This window comes from Dermacentor andersoni, chromosome 5 (assembly GCF_023375885.2).
Source record: "Dermacentor andersoni chromosome 5, qqDerAnde1_hic_scaffold, whole genome shotgun sequence".
NCBI classification, from domain to species: Eukaryota; Metazoa; Arthropoda; class Arachnida; order Ixodida; family Ixodidae; genus Dermacentor; species Dermacentor andersoni.
Window position 1 is genome coordinate 135,270,319 of NC_092818.1, and position 16,092 is coordinate 135,286,410.

Sequence of the window (16,092 nt, forward strand, 5' to 3'; positions counted from 1 at the left end):
TGGAAGAAAGTAAATGGGCTGGGAGTGTTTTCAAGTATTTATGCACAAAAAACATTGATTCACAGTTAAAGAAGAGAGAGAGAGAGAGATAAAGAGATGAGAAAGGCAGGGAGGTTAACCGGAAGATAGATATCCAGTTTGCTACCCTGCACTGGGGAAGGGGTAAGGGGAGACAGAAATATTTTTTTAAAATATACACACACATGAAAAGAGTGGGAGAGGGGAAAGAAAAGAATTAGAAAAACTCACACACTCAAAGGGACGCAGGATTGTCACAGTTATTCAAGCACGTCGCTTGACCGGAGAAGCCTCAGCAGCGCCTTCACGGCCTTCTGGTGTGAAGGCAGGATCAACCGGCACTCCAAGATTGCCTGCTCAGACAACGGTCGGTGATTGAGGCGTGCCAACGCCGTCACGAGCTACTGTCCCTGGGAGCTGTAGCGAGGGCAATGACAGAAGATATGTTCGATTGTTTCCTCGCTGCCGCAACTGTCACAGGTAGCACTGTGAGTCATTCCGATGCGACAAGCAAATGCATTCGTGAAAAACACTCCTAGCCATAGTTGACCGAGAACAGTTGTCTCGATTTGAGATAGTCCAGATGGAATACGTAGTCGGAGGGATGGGTCCAGGTGGGGCAGTCGAGTACGTCGGAAAGCTAGAGTGTTCCGCATGAATCGTGTGGCATACACGCTAATATGCGAAGCTTTTCTGCTACGTCAATTCTTGATAGGGGGATGGGTTCCTTTACGACATCTTCGTGAGCCCTCCTAGCAGCTTCATCGGCGTTTTCGTTGCCTTTGATGCCGCAGTGTCCTGGGAGCGACTGCCAAGTGATTTCATGTCCTTTCTCTGCTAGCTGGCATATACCTGCCTTATTTCTAGCACAAGTTGGTCTTGTGGTCCATGACGTAGAGCGGATAGCAAACAATGCAGAGCTGCCTTCGAGTCAGGGAGTATGCTCCATTTTCGAGGTAGGTCTTCATGGATCATGCGAAGTGCGCTGCGAAGTGCAGCAAGCTCCGCTGCAGTCGACGTTGTCCGATGAGATGTTTTAAACTTAATGCTCACGGATTTTTCGGGAAAGATCACAGCTCCTGTAGATCCGTCTACAGTTGTCCAGCCATCGGTGTAAAACAGCAGATGGTCCTTGTATACCTCGTGCAGCACGAGTAGAGATAGCTCCTTGAGAGCTGGCGACGAAAGTCCTACTTTCGTTCGAATTCCCGGTATTGAGATTCGAACTTGTGGGCGAGCCAAACACCAAGGATCCTCTCGGCAGGCGTATAATCTCTAGGGAGGCAGTCACGGTACGCCGATATCTCCTGGTAAAAGAGGCACTGGGAGGGAAAGAACGAGGCAACTTACCGGAAAGTATGCGACCACTATGGTGAGTAACATGACCACAAAGAACGTTAAGCGGAAAGTCTGAGAGGCTGAGATAATCTGGTGGGTGGCACCAATGAAAAAAAAAACCTGCTATGAGTAACTACTTAACAGGCAAAAACGAAATCAGGAAAGAAACAATTTATGATAACTCAAAGGGAAGCTCATTACTTTTCGGAGCGCGATCAGCATGCCTTAGAACAGGCACTTATAAAGCGAGATATAAGAAGAAGAAGCATGTTCTGGCTGCGGTAAAGCTAGGGAAACGATGGAGCATGTTTTATTAGAATGTGAAGATATCTGCCCAGCTGACGATATAGGCATCTCTGGCCTTCTTGAAGCCCTTGGGTTCAGCGAGAGCAGGGGGAAAGTGAACATGTCCGCAGTAGAGATCAGTAAGCGAAGATTGGAAGATTAGTGGAAGAAAAGTAGGGAAACTACAAACAACGGAGGCGTGCAAAAACAAAGTTCACAATACGAGTTCAGAAAGTTTGGTTATGGGAATTCACGGGGGGAATTTTTTTCTCCTTGTCTTTTTTTTTTCTTTTTAACATAGGTAGGATATTAGGAAATATAATATTAAGGGCTTGGTGGGGTAACCCACCGCCCCGTTTCAAAGGGGACACTCACAGCATCCATCCATCCATCCATCCATCCATCCATCCATCCATCCACCAATTAATCTATCCATCCTTCCATCCATCCATCCATCCACCAATTAATTAATTAATTAATTAAATAACTAGTTGATTGATGAATTATTGCATGGATAACTTGATTAACTAAATATATAATTAAGCATTGATTCAATTACTTACTCACTTACTTACTTAATTAATTATTTATTAGTTAAATAAATAAATAACTGTTTACTTCATTCATTCATTCATCCATCCAAGAGTGGACGATACTATACATTCCTCCCTACCTTTTTGCTGTTTATTGCAGCCTGCACCACTCTCGCTCAGGCACGCTTGCTTCATTTCTTTATCGTGCTTCGTAGTATCATTTCTTTTCGGCTTTTATTATGACAGAATGTTTAAAACAGTTATCGCCGTGAACTGCGACAACCTATTAATTTAAAGCATTTAGAACACTTTAAAGCACATTTATTTAAAGCAGTTTTTGGACATGCATTAGTTAGGCATACGCAAACACTGGCAGAATAGTAACGGCATCTTTTTTTCAAGCCATCCGGCAGCTCGCACGAAAATTAGGTGAAATAACAAATGCTACCACCGCTATGTATCTCGCTTATCATCGAGATACATAGTTCTGTATTGGGCTTGGCGTGATGCCGTCGCATCACGTCAGGTGAGAAAAAGCAACGGTTCACAAAAAATTGAAAAAAAAAAAACATTGTGCAGAAGCCATGAAGGATGATTGTCAATGTAAGCGAATAGCACGAATGAACGAACAAACGAACGAACGAGCTAGCTATCGAGCGAAAAACTTTTCCTTGCCGAGTTCGACAACCGACCAATGACGAAAACAGGCAAAAGAGGCAAAAATGCTAATCGCTTAAAAAAAAAGAAAGGAAAAAGAGCGAGTGCATCTCAACGGGAGAGGTGGCTGCGACAAGAAACAGCAAATGGCGGAGAGTGAGGAATCTACAGTATCAATCGTTCAGTCTTGTCTCCGCAGCGCCGTAAACCCCATGCGACAGTACATTTACTATAACGGTCGATGTTCGCACTTTAAGCTTCACATCGTGCGCCAGTGTACCGCAGGCTCTTCACAAACTGGTCGAAAGGTGCTATTCCATTGTCTTTGAGATAATAGGGAGAGCTTCAGGTGAACTAAAGGCCCAGACGTCTATAAACTTCTACGGGTGACCTTGATCTCAAGCTTGTATTTTTTTTGCATGATCATTCTTTTTACAAACTCAACCGATCTGCCAAATCGCTGCAGTCACCACATGTTCCTGCGTCTACTGTGTTTATCTGTCCGATTGAGTCACCATCCTTACCACGTCACGCTTCCAATTGTGTGACCAGCGTAACGTGCCGAGGCAGATATTTTGTACAGAACTGTAAACGCCTTTATTAACGGTGAGTAGGAACCGATGCGATATTTTCGACGAATATCTAATTACGAAGGTCACAATGTAGCAGTTCAGCGCATAATCTGTGAATCAATTAATGAATTATGGGGTTTTACCTGCCAAAACGACGATTTGATTACGAGGTGCGCCGTAGTGGGGTACTCCGTATTCATTTTGACCACCAGGGGATCTTTACCCTGCCACCAACGCATGGGACACGCGCGTTTTTTGCATTTCGTCCCTCACGAAATGCAGCCGCCGCGGACGGGATTTAATCTCGCGGCCTCGTGCTTAGCAGCGCAACACCATAGACTCCATAAACACCATACTCGTGCAGCGGATACTGCTTTCCGCTGCCAATGAATGAATGAATGAATGAACTTTTATTTCCACCGAAAATGGGCTGTCTGAGCCTGGCCAACTTTTGCACCAAACTTTCGCCCTGTTTGAACTCGCCCGGAGGGGGCCTAAGGAAGTCAAGAAAAATTTATCCGAAATGCTTCTGTAAAAGAATTTCATCAGGAATGTGTTTTGCGCAGTTACCCGTAATTGCAGATACACCATCGTACAATCTCAGGTTAAGATGAAAGTGCTGGTAACGTGCGATGTATACAAACGGCCGAATTGGCGCTGGGAAGTTTTGTGGCGAGAACACGTGTATAAACACACGTGTGTAGTTCTCATTCAGTTTTAATCACACCCGGTACGCGATGTTTGCGACAGGCAATAAATTTCCTAAACTGGCGGCGTGCCACGAAACCTCTCAGAACTAAGCCAGAGGGCGTGGGATCGAATCCCGGCTGCGGCCGCCGAATTTTCATGGGGGTGAAATGCAAAGCTGCCCGTGTACTGTGGATTTGGTGCATGGTAGAGAACCCCGGATAGCCAAATTAATCCGGAGTCCTTTACTACGGTGTGCTTTTGGTACGTTATACCCTAGAATGTTTTGCCCTCTCAGAAAGATATAAAAAAAAACAGCTTTGGTGACTGTCTACGTTCGATGGGGAGGGAGGGGCTGAAGTGCAGAAAACTCCCGGATACCGTGTATTGATCGCACGTTGAATAACCCCAGATGGCCAAAATAATTCTCACTGCGGCGTGTCTAATAATCAAATCCTAGCTTTGGTACGTAAAACCCCCGAATATAATGGGGCTCTGAACCACTTTTTATTCAAGTGTTTCTTAGAAAGGCATTTGAAGTGAAAATAGGCTATTTTTGAAATACTTTGCCACAGAAAGTGCCTCAACGCGTTCAGTAGAAGCGGTGTTATTGGCACTCAAACACGGCTTTTGCTGTGCTCCCGTTCCTTCTTGAATGCCTTGCGCTGCGAAGGCTGCGGCGCAGTGGGGTGTGCCCACAACGCCCCGCCTTCTAAATGTCACCGTGGCGCGCAGTTCCAGGAGGAGGAGTAGATTTTAATGGAGAGAAAGGAGGAGAGGTCGGCCTGGAGAGCGTGTCTCTAGCCTGCTACTCCTCACCGGGGAATGGGGAAGTGGGAAATACAGGGAAAGGTAGGTGGCGGATGATTATGATATGGTACAATGAGATACTATATACACGTTGTCCAATATGCGGATGCGCACTGGAGACGCAATACACTAAGAGTAATCTTGTCCATACAAAAAGTAATCTTGCCACAAAAAGTTTTTGCGCAAACACATTTCGCACTGACTACACGTCTCACAGCTTCTAGAGGCGATCGTCTAAACCAGTCTCACTTAAAAAGTTCAAAAGTGCTTTTATGGCACGTTGGGCACAGTCAACACTCCTCCACGCGCCCAACAGCTTTTCTTCTGAAAAGGGGCGGGAGTCCAAGCTGTCAACTGTAGATTTGAGTTCTCTTCGTTCGGCCGCATATTGAGGGCACACGCAAAGTACGTGAGCTATTGTCTCGAGAGTGTGACAGACGCTACATTCAGGGTCCCGTGTTTGTCCAATTTTGTGAAGGTATCGGTTGGTGTATGCCACACCCAGCCGTAATCGATGAATGAGCGTTTCCTGGCTTCTCCGCAACCGAAGTGGATGCCGGGATTGTAATCCAGCGTCAAGTCTATGGAGGCGCTCTTGTCGATGTTCGGGGTTGTCCCAATGTTGCGCCGTAGAAGTTTTAAGGGAGGTATGGAGCAAGGCGTTAATGTCATACCGGGAAAAATGAATTTTTATAATAGTTCCGTCAGTGTGCGCCTGTTTTGCTTCTGCGTCAGCCTGTTCGTTTCCAGCTATTCCACAATGGCCAGGAATCCACTGCAGCACGATGGTATGTCCGGAATGAGACGCCTCAGCAAGCAGATACATGATGTCATAAACCAGGGGACTATATGCGGTTCTGTCACTCATATAATCGCGCAGTTCCAATTTCCTTTGGTGCCTACGACGTGCTAAACGTAAGCCAAGCGCGGTTGTCCTCAGCGAGTCGCGCAGTGCGCTTAGCCGGTGGACTCATGGCGGCACCCCGCGGTGGCCGCAGTATCTACGTCATGTAGCCGACCGCAGCGTGATGTCCGCTATAGGCCAATAGCAGTCGTCTAAGAGAATGATGAAATAGTGCGTCTGATGACAAAATAGTGCGTCCGATGACGAAGTTGGTGATGAAGTTGGTGATGACGAAGTTGGTGCTGACGAAGTTGGTGATGACGCGGCTAGTTGGTGCATAGCTCTCAAAAGATGAAGTGCCGACAGTGACAACACACTAAGAAGTAACAAAGACAGGACAAGGCGCTACTCGCAACTGATGCAACGCTGATGCCCCGTCGTCCTGTCTTTGTTCCTCCTTAGTGTGCTGTTACTGTTGGCGCTTCATCTTTTGAAACCTGTTGAAAAGGGAGCGTTCGAGAGATAGGTGACTTGGTGAGGCGCTTGCGAGCTCCCCGCACCGTGTACGATAGCAAAACTTGGCTGAGATGTTCACAGCAGCGTATGCTATCCCTGACTATGTTGTTTCACCAAGCCCGAGGGGTGGTTCAGGGCCCCTTTAATGCATATTTGCTTGCTATCTGCGACGAAACTAGGTAACTAGCAGATTGCGTGGTGCGATTTGAGCAAAAAGATGTACGTGCGTGAAGCTTCTTCGTCGCGTCTGGTTATTTGTAATGAAAAATGTAGCAACATTGCCAAAGAAAATTTGGTCGACGTTTCTCTCAAAACTTGCACTACGTTTTAGGACGAAAGAGTGGACAATCGTGAGCGCGGTGTGTCGCAGTCATACTTACTTGGTGCTTGCAGCGTCGTGATCACGTAGGCGACCTGCTCGAGTTGGCCCATGCCATTGCACGTTCCCCTGCATGCGGCACGGCTAATCTCGCCAACGCCCCTACTGTGTTGGAGCATTCAATTTTTGGTAGCGTGGGCGGAGGCGTCCGCGCCCTGCCCCCCTGGGCTTTCGGGCCTGTGCTTACTAGGTTCGGCTTCGTTAGCAGCTAACGCGAACTTTGCGATATACAGGCGAGCGAGCGCCTCGGCAGTGAACTCCTTTACAACGAATTCACCTGTATAACAAAGGAATAATCCTGTTCCGCTTATTAGCGGACTTAAAGCCAAATAACTGTATAACAAATATTTCGGAGGCCCCAGGCACTTCGTTATAAACACATTTGACTGCACTAATACCTGCCGCGCAAAAAATTCTACCGATTAATGCACAGGGCTTTCGCCTGCAAGCTGGAATTTCGCACATATATAATGCAGGCCGGGCTTAAAATCAAAGTGCGTACATGCTGGTGTAATGGTAGCTAGCGCAAATATATACCACTTGTTCCATAATGGCCACTGAGCAGTCCCGTACAGCACATAACTGAGTGATTTGCAAAGATCGTAGACAAATGATTAGAAGGCTGATACTTTGCACGTATACTCCGTTTCAGACTTGAGGCGCAATGCACTTGAGGTGCAAGAGGTTTGGTCACGGAAATGTATTACTCCGCACGTTGCGTCCGTGCAGCCCTGCGTGCCAAAGACGTATGCTCGTTCACGACGTTACGACGTTCACGTGCCAAAGCGTGCACGTAAAACTGCCGCGACGAGCTGCCCCCCCCTCCCCAAAAATAGCCCGAAAGGAAACTTAATGAAAAACAAATTAATCTCAAGCAATGCATTAAATGACCACACACCACAGTTAAAACGTTTTTCATTCAATACTGAGGCTATATAATTAACAGTTTCGCACAGTTACGATAAAGAACATCAAATTATTTCTAAGTTTGCACGCGGCCACTGCAAAAGGTATCTCTAGCTTCCACAGCGTTGCATTTGATGTCTGAAATGGAGTATAGTTAGTTCAATACCTTTGCGTTCCCCCGCGTCCGTTGAAAATAATTTTACACAACTGGAAGGAATTGACCGAGCGGAGAAATAATAGCGAGGGGGAACATGCTGACGGAACCCAGAGCTGCCGATGCGCGTTAGGGATGTCGGCGGCACACCTACAGCGCACTTGGCGCTGCGAATATTCTGCATCAGTAGTCGGTACTTATGAGAAATTGGTACTACTGATGCTGCATTACATCATCATCATCATCATCATCATCATCATCATCATCATCATCATCATCATCATCATCATCATCATCATCATCATCATCATCATCATCATCATCATCATCATCATCATCATCATCATCATCATCATCATCATCATCATCATCATCATCATCATCATCATCATCATCATTATCATCATCATATTGTTATTATTATTATTATTATTATTATTATTATTATTATTATTATTATTATTATTATTATTATTAAATACTTCGTTGATGGTAACAAAAAAAAACTTTGTTCTGTCGCTGTTAGAGAGATGCTTAGTAGCGCCACTAAAGATTACAGATGCATGAAAAATCCCAAGGGAGCAAGAACAACGAAATGGGCGTCCATGGGTGGGCAAGGGAGAGAAAAAGGGAAAAGTGATAAGGAAAGGTCGGAGCAGCTAACCAGGGGCGGCTTCCACGAACATTTAATAACGAAAAAAATAACTAATTTATGAACGCGTTCTTAAATGTTCCCTTGACAACTCCTGGTCCGCACTAGAAGGCTTTCTTGAATTCGTTATTCGTCAATAAATGTTCCTGCAAGCCACCCCAAGTTAACGGGGGGTGAGGCACTTCAAATTACTTTACTAAAGAGGCGGTAATATATTTTTATGAGTAAGTTTGACAGCCCATAGTTTCGCTCCAAAAATGCCTAAAACAATGACCTATAACTTACGACACACTATAAACATTCTGAATTGGTGACGGTGGCGGACAACATCGCTAACCGAAACGGCTATGGGAATGAGCCCATAACAGTTGTGCTGTAAAATAAACGATAGAGTGGACGATGATGGTTACAAGGACAGGGACGTGAAGATGGTGGGCAGAAAGGTGGCACTCTTGCAATGGTGAAGTTGAGTCCTGCTAACAACTGTAGCATCTGCAACCGACGCAGCATATCTCTGGCGGGGCGATGGGCCCAAAATAATATCCTTCAAGAATGCTTTCCGTTGACGGTTTCAGCAATAAAGGCTTCCTGCGTGTAAACTGGGCAAGTGCAAAATACGAGGGGATCATTTCTAGGCTTTGTGGAATTTTAAAGAATGCTTGTTGCGGATAACATTATTTTAGCAAGAAAAATCGAAACACCTCTCCGAATAATTAACAAAATATTACTAATTAATTTCTCACTTAATTATATTACGACACATATTGCAAATTACGAATTGTAGGTGATGAACTTGCAAGGAGTATTCATTTCAAATGAATTTCCAGAATGGCACCAGTTTGCAGATATGCGCCATCAAACTCGCCGTAAAAATGCACTGTTGTTCCACATACTTCTTTAACAAAACGCTCTTTTATGCATTAAAGCACGAAAGTAACTGGAACTGCCATGTCTTTCGCCCCACACTTTGGAAAATAATATCTCTGAACTGCAGTCATCCTGGAAATTTATTTCAAGTGGATGCGTCTTGCAAACTCACCGGCTGCAATTCGTAAATTACAATATGGGCGGTAAAGTAATTGAGATGTTAGTGAATTTTCGATACATTGTCGAAAATGTATTTCAATTTCTCGTGCTGCTAATGTCCGCCTCTACGAAAAATACAGCTTAAAGACGAGAATTCGGCTATCTACCACAGGAGATTTTTAAAAATTCCGTAACACCTAAAAATGGTCACCGCATGCGTATATGCACTTTGAAGGTACAAAGCAAGGTTCGTGATATGGGCGGCGCTCGCGGTCAATGATGAGCGCATTGCCCTGTGTTGTCGGGTGAATGCCACACGAAGGCATGTTTCGTGCAAAAAACTTTTCCCGCAGTGTTTCAGTGTTGGTGGGATAGGAAGCCTCAGTTTGGTGTATAAATTATGGAGACACGCCTGCAGCGATGGCGTGGTCTCATCAAGTGATCGGATGTAAAACTTCAGGTAACTTACGGGAGCAGGTAATTTGTTATTACCACATATGTATATGCATTACGGTGCCATCCTGCAAAGTAGCTCTTGTTCCTATATCTACAAGCCCATTGCATAACGAGACATTCTTAGCAACTACAGCACAATGTCTTCACTATATATACATATATGAGCCGCACATGAGCACCCTTTCGAAGTCATGAAGTCATGGGGCAGTGGTCGCATGGAACAAATTTTCGGTAGATTGTCAACGTGACGTTGGTGGGCGTATATTCGTAACAGTTTGTTTTTGTTTTCACAACTGCTTGATATACCCATCTTTGCTATTGTTTTTGCCATAAGAACACAGCAAGCGTTGGCGCATCAAGATCAATTCCAAAGTGAGAGTGAAAGATAACCTTGCGATAGGACATGGAAGGGTACTAAGACGGATGCTTTGTAGCGCTTACAAAGCGTGCATGTTGTGTTGTCTGTACACAACGAGTCTGTATCAGCGCACATGTCGCGGACAAAATGGTGGAGTGGTGGGCAAAAATACGCATTGTGAATGTTTAAGAAGACCTGCGAAAGCACACTTCGCCAGCGAGCCTCTGCTCGCTTTGAAAGCCGACATCGAGGCCCAGTCATGTGCACTTAGGTCGTGATGTCTAAAGCCCAGCTGTCCCCAATGTCTCTTATAGTATGTTTCCGAATACTGCAGCTATCTTGGGTAACCAAACCTTACTGGAGGGCTTGGCACTAACGTAAGTGAAAGACGCGACGAACCATCGGTGGATTAAAGAGCTTATAGGGCGCGCTGCAATTTTAGCCAGGTGCGACCTTCGAGCAGGAGTATAACCGACAAGACATAAAAAAAAAGTGCGCACAAAAACTGCCTCACCTTGGTCGATGAAGCGCTCTCAAAAGAAGACTCAACGAATGTAAGCGCATTGGCGAAGAAAACCTAAAATGCTTTCAGATATGTTACGATCAACGATTGCGCCGCATTTAAGGTCGTGACTTTGGCTCAAGACATCAAATCTAGTCCTAAGCATCACTATCGATTATTTGTAATAGTAGCTTGGCCACCATTACCTCTCCCAGAATGACACATCTGAGAGTAGCGCTGGGTTAAGGTTCCCACCCATGGACCTCATTTTTGCTGTATGAGAAACAGCCCATTCCATCAGCCGTTTTCGGGAACTGCAATACATAATTGCATGAAAAAAATCAAGGCATAGATCGATGCAGATCTTCAAAGCAGTAAAGGTTCCGTCTGAATAATCAGAAGAGTATGTACATGCCCGAAGTGTGCAACGAGTAGTACAAAACAGAGGAAAAGTTAAGGGGAGGGAGGAGAAGGAGCTGGCACAGAAAGAACCGCGAAAAGGCGAAATGTTTGTCAGACATGGGTCTCTTTTTCTCGCATATGGAACCTTCTTGATCGTCTTTGAGTGTAATGTATGTTTTAAGCCGAAACTTTGGTGTCCAAGTGCTCTACGAATCCTCATGGTTGGGTATTGGTGAGTGTACGAAGCCATATGACTGGTTCCGTGGTCTTTCTTAGCCAGCAGGTACGTGTTTATTCTAGAAACGATTCTTGGATAAGTGTTAAGTCGAGCACAGAGTCAACATCTTAACTATCAACAAACTGTTGAGGGAAAACCTAGGATTACAATTTCATTAAAGCGGCTTAGTCTTGTAGTGCCAGTGTTAGTGTTCGGAGAATCACGCCTTCTCTCAATTTCTTCGCATGTACGTGGGCTCTCCTTTATCGCAGTCAATGTTTATACCTGGACACTGATTCCCATACTTCTAGGAGGCCTACAAAACGTAGAGCATAACGAGTGACAGCAGTGAAATATCTAAAGTCACCGAGGAACTCCCTGACTTTGACATGTCGCAACTAGAGATAGTACAAAAGACACTTGCGGCTTGCTGCATGAGTTCCTTCTAAACTATAGTTCACACTTCGGCAGCAATGTGAAGTGCACTATAAAACTACAGGCGAGGCTCACGCCAGCTGTTGCGACATAGTTAAAATTTCAACGAGTGGTTCGCCGATTTTCTAGTAGCAGCCAGTTTCAATTGATAAGCGCTATAAATATTTCCAGGCACTCGGATATAGTGACAGTTGAAGATGAGCAACTTAAGATCAAGGGTGAAATACATGCGCAGGAGAAACCTTGCAGGAAATTGTTTCGTGGGAAACATCCAAACAAGGGATGGTAGACTCGTAGACCTCAGTACAGTTTACTGCTAGACGGTTGTTTCTCCTTAAGGTCGCGCTTCTCTTATGAAGATCCAACGTCAGGAAGGATGTTATGTTGGAGGATGCGTACTGATCAGTAGAATGTGAAGCTACGATGGTTTGATAGATGCGCTCAAATAGTGGCTTAATATACACGCAGCAAAAGTGCTTCGCGCAAGTGTCAGTAAGTTGCCTCAGAGTAAATTGTCGAGCGAAACGCGTCACCTTAATGAGCCAATAGCAAAAGAGTAAACTTCCTGCAAACGACAACTTGCGGTCGCTCCTACTGAGTATCTTATCCGGGGCTGAATAGGTCAACGGGCAAAATGCATCGTACAAGCGGTCCCCAGCGTTCTAGTCCCTTGTAGAAGGCTGTCTAAGAAGGCATCAGAAAAGTTTATAAGTTACTGACATGTCAGCACAATGATACTACATTATTCTGACAAAATAATGAGACATTTTTTACAAACATGTAAATGTAGAAAGAGCGGCCCAGCTCACTTTAGCCGGACCAGCGTATTTGCAACATTGGCAGAACATTTGCGCGTTCTGCCATGGTTGGGACTCATCGGTTAACATCGTCAACGGAAAATGTTGCTTTGTTTACCAAAATACATGGGCTTACGCTCATTGTAGAAATCGTTTTTTCAAATTTCTTTTCTCTTTGTAGAAGAGTTTTCAATGCAGTTGCACCAATCACCTGAGGTCTCTGTAGAAGTGGCGCACTCAGCGGAACTGCGTAGTTTGTGGAACGTTGCGATACAGTCATTGCCGATGCAAGGCATCAAAGGACAAGGAACCTAGTGCATTAGTAAAGCATTCATACAGGAAAAAAATTTATCTTGGGTACTAGGCGCGAAAACACACACGACACAAGGAAGGAGACAGACGGGACAGAACGCCTGTCCCGTCTCCTTCCTTTGGTCGTGTGTGTTTTCGCGCCTAGTACCCAAGATGAATTGTGACCAACTCGCTCAGCAAGACGTCCTTTTAAGGAAAAAAATAGCGTGAGATAATTTTGAAATTGCACTGGTGCTTGTATTCTCGCAATTTGATGCGGCTTAGGAGCATATAATGCTCGCTGTCGACAATGCTGAAAAATATATTCATTCCAGCATAGTTGCACACTTTCCGACGTCCAAAACACGTTTTCAAATTTAGAAGTTAGGTGACACGAAGCCATTGGCTCTAAGGATGACATCAGCGGCACCATTGCACCGAAAAATTCAGGTGTTAGTGTGATTTGGCACGTTTATCCCATTTGTTGCTGCTTGAACAGGGCTACTTGCTAAGTATAGTAGGAAACCATTAAAAAAAAGCATAGGATTCTCTTATTACCACTCGCTTATCTCTTCTATTGCACCTCAAACGATCAGTTCCACGCAAGTTATGAAGAGACGGGATATTACGTCGCACCTCGTATTTTGTGCAGACGAAAAATTAGTTTATCTCCCATGCTTCTTGCGCTACGTGACCTTAGCCATTACAGGGCCCTTCAGCTTGTTCCCCTGTCGCCATTTCTCAGTTAAGTTGAATTAAATAGTTTCAGCCTGAAATACTCTTTGATATGCTTTTCAGGCTCTTGTAACTCTGGAAATTTTATGTAAAATGAAGAAATACAATGTACGGGAAGCAGGAGGGTGAGTGTAAAAATAATGGTTAGTGGTCACCAAGTATGGTGTCCAAAGGCGACCTAATGAAGAGGTCGGAGTGCTCACAGCTGTTACGGCTTCGGCGCGCGCTCATCCATTCCGCCCCACTCGTGTCGAAATGGGTTCCCAACGCATTATTCTTGATCGGGGCGCGGCTTAGTTTGTTTTCTGATTTTTAAAACCCACAGCAGTCTAACATCGAGGGGAGTCTGATCGCTAAAGGGGAAGTAATTCTCTATCTGACAGGTATTACTTATTTCTAAATCCGGCACCCGGAAACCTGTCTGTGCACTGTTATGACTTCAAAAAGCGCAGCCACCACTAAGGCGTTATTTATTTCACTACACATAGTGCATGTTCAAAGCAAAATTTTTCTGAGTTTCCCTAAGCAGCAAAATATTTTTCGAAATAAGTTTTATCTACCTTGTTGGTTACACCATAAGAAGCCAACAAACACATATAACATATCTTATGATATCACATGTCTTAGATATCTTAGATATCACATATCTTAGATATCGCATACCTTACGATATTATCAATAAAAATCGGGCCCCTCAGTTGACCCCCTTTTTTCTCGTTTGTTCGTTACACATGTTTTTTAAGAGGGCAAATAAGCCGAACAGGTATTGAAACAAGACTTGTGGCTTTTAACCGTTATTTAGCTTCGAAATTCTGCCTTCAAGGTGGAAGAATTCGTGAAAGAAATATATCAGTTCTGCCTGTTGATCTCCTGAAAATTTTTCTTGCACTTTAATTCTGTTTCTTTGTTTTATTTTTTGTAAAGATAACCATTATTTTCATTCTCTGGTTATGTCCTGACCACCTGCACTAAGTTAAAGAGATTGTGGACCTCATCAAGTAATCTTGTGGCTCTTAGTTCACGGCCTTCAACATCTGCACTCTTCATATTGTAATGTTAAAATTAAGTCATTTGATTCATTGATTATTTGCGCAGCAGGAATGGAGGGGTCAGAATAATTCATCATGGGTCTCAATGAAGATGCGAAGGACGTCGTTAATTATGATAATGATGAGGTTGAGATTAAGTAATAAAAAGGAACAAAAGGAAACGTGACGTATAAAGTTCTTTGTCGACAGTTTGTGCGTATCTCAATTAAGGAATTCAATTTGCACAACTTACACAAAAGTACGACGTTGAGCAAGTTTATTTGCGCTCGGCGCGATGAACAAACAGCACAGGATAGAACAAAAGGAACGTTCAGGACCCGACGCATTGTCCCGTCGTTTGCTGTTCGCCATGCAGAACAAGCATCTTTCAGGTCATCTAATCGCTTGCGGTTACTATCTTTTTTTTCGCATGCTGAATGAATTTGTATTACAAAATTACAGAGTAAACGCGAATTTCTTCCCGCATTGAGAAAGACTTGCGAAAGAAAAAAAAAGGCCGTGTGCAGAGAGAAAGAGGCCGACCCTTCAGTAACATATACTGTCCAAAGAGAGAAAGAGATAGAGAGAGATATATATATATATATATATATATATATATATATATATAGAGAGAGACATAGGAAAGGGGAAAGGCAGGGAAGTTAACCAGAGGGGAAGAACCGGTTTGCTACCCTACGCTGGGGAGAGAGGGGAGGGGGAGGTAAAGTGATAACAAAGTAGAGAAAAAGAAAGAAAGAAAGAAAGAAAGAAAGGAGCATAGACATACAATCACAGTCGGTCGCTTTCGCCGCATACTGTACCGCAACAGCACAGTAGCACTTGTAGCACTATGAACATCTGTTCCGGCTACGGTCGCTTGTCCAATTCTGTTGCCTTTAAAAACTGCAATAGTGCCCTCGTCGCCCTCCGCTGTGATGGCTTGTGATGGCGGCATGTTAAAATAAGTCCCTCTGTTAGAGGTCTTCGGTCGAAGCGCGCTATCGCGATTGCGAGCGATCGTCTCTGTAAATTGTAACGAGGTCAGTCACAGAGAAGGTGTTGAAGAGTCCCTTGGTTACCACAGTTATCACACGAGGCGTCGTCGGCCCATCTGATAAACCGCTCATTGCCCCTTTACCTAGCACGTTCAGACAGTATTCAAGAAAACGATTCTACTGAAGCAAAGTTAATTGCCAGCGCTCCGTTCAGTACTTATTTGCTTTAAGTAAACGTCGATGGAGCTCCTATAGAAAGCACGGCATTAAATTTCAGTCTCATCAAATTTTGTAAACGACTGAGCTATACACGGTAACGCAAGCACACTGGCTGTCACGACACGCTGTCACGGTGATGTCATGATGACTATATCACGATGTTTGGTTTTATTTTGCCGTTAGTCTGGCGAAACGTTTCAAATACCAGTTTCGGGCTCGAGTTCCTAAACCAAGCTTCCGTCATATTTCTCAAAGAACCACCTGCGCTGAAAGCTGTCTT

General features: G+C 44.4%; 1 non-coding gene across 1 annotated transcript; it reads left to right on the forward strand.

Moving 5' to 3' along the window:
- The first annotated feature begins 6,632 nt into the window (after positions 1–6,632).
- Positions 6,633–6,802, forward strand: LOC126532564 (U1 spliceosomal RNA). Its single transcript, XR_007599824.1, has one exon. It is a non-coding gene; the product is annotated as a U1 spliceosomal RNA (small nuclear RNA).
- The last annotated feature ends 9,290 nt before the right edge of the window (positions 6,803–16,092 follow it).